This window comes from Rhinopithecus bieti, unplaced genomic scaffold, assembly GCF_001698545.2.
Source record: "Rhinopithecus bieti isolate Rb0 unplaced genomic scaffold, ASM169854v2 scaffold_83767, whole genome shotgun sequence".
NCBI lineage: Eukaryota > Metazoa > Chordata > Mammalia > Primates > Cercopithecidae > Rhinopithecus > Rhinopithecus bieti.
The window spans coordinates 6734-7826 of NW_016830560.1; positions in this window are offsets into that span (position 1 = coordinate 6734).

Genomic DNA, 1093 nt, shown 5'->3' on the forward strand with positions numbered 1-1093 from the left:
TTGTTGTTGTTGTTGTTGTTTTGTTTGGTTTGGTTTTTCTTAGTCTTGCTTTGGCTATGTGGGCTCTTTATTGGTCCCATATTTATTTTAGTATTTTTTTCTAGTTATGTGAAGAATGATGGTGCCATTTTGAGGGGAAATGCATTGAATTTGTAGACTGCTTTTGGCAGTATGATCATTTTCACAATATTGATTCTACCCATTTATGAGCATGGGATGTGTTTCCATTTGTTTGTGTCACTGGTGATTTCTTTCAATATTGTTTTGTAGTTTTCCTTGTAGTGGTCTTTCACCTCCTTGGTTAGGCATATTTCTAAGAATTTTATTTTATTTTTTTGCAGCCATTGTGAAGGGGTTTGAGGTCTTGATTTAATTCTCAGCTTGGTCACTGATGGTGTATAGCAGAGCTACAGATTTGTGAACATTAATTTTGTGTACTGAAACTTTACTGAATTCATTTCCCAGTTCCAAGAGCTTTTTTGGATGAGTCTTCAGGGTTTTCTGGGTATACAATCATATCAACAGCAAACAGTGACAGTTTGACTTCCTCTTTACCAGTTTGGATGCCCTTTATTTCTTTCTCTTGTCTGATTATTCTGGCTAGAACTTCCAGTACTATGTTGAATAGAAGTGGTGAAAATGCCCATCCTTATCTTGTTCCAGTTCTCAGGAAGAATGTTTCAACTTTTCTCCATTCAGTATAACGTTGGCTGTGGGTTTGTATTAAATGGCTATTATTAACTTAAGGTATGTCCCTTCTATGCCAATTTTGCTGAGGGTTTTAGTCATAAAGGGATGCTGGATTTTTGTCAAATGCTTCTTCTGTGCCTATTGAGATGATCGTGTGACTTTTGTTTCAAATTATATTTATGTGGTGTATCATGTTTATTGACTTATGTATGTTAAACCATCCCTGCATCCCTGGTATGAAACCCACTTGATTATGATGGATTATCTTCTTGCTGTGTTGTTGGATTTGGTTTGCTAGTATTTTGTTGAGGATTTTTGCATCTATATTCATCAGGGATAGTGGTCTGTAGTTTTCTTTTCTTGTTATGTCCTTCCCTGGTTTTGGTATTAGGGTGATACTGGC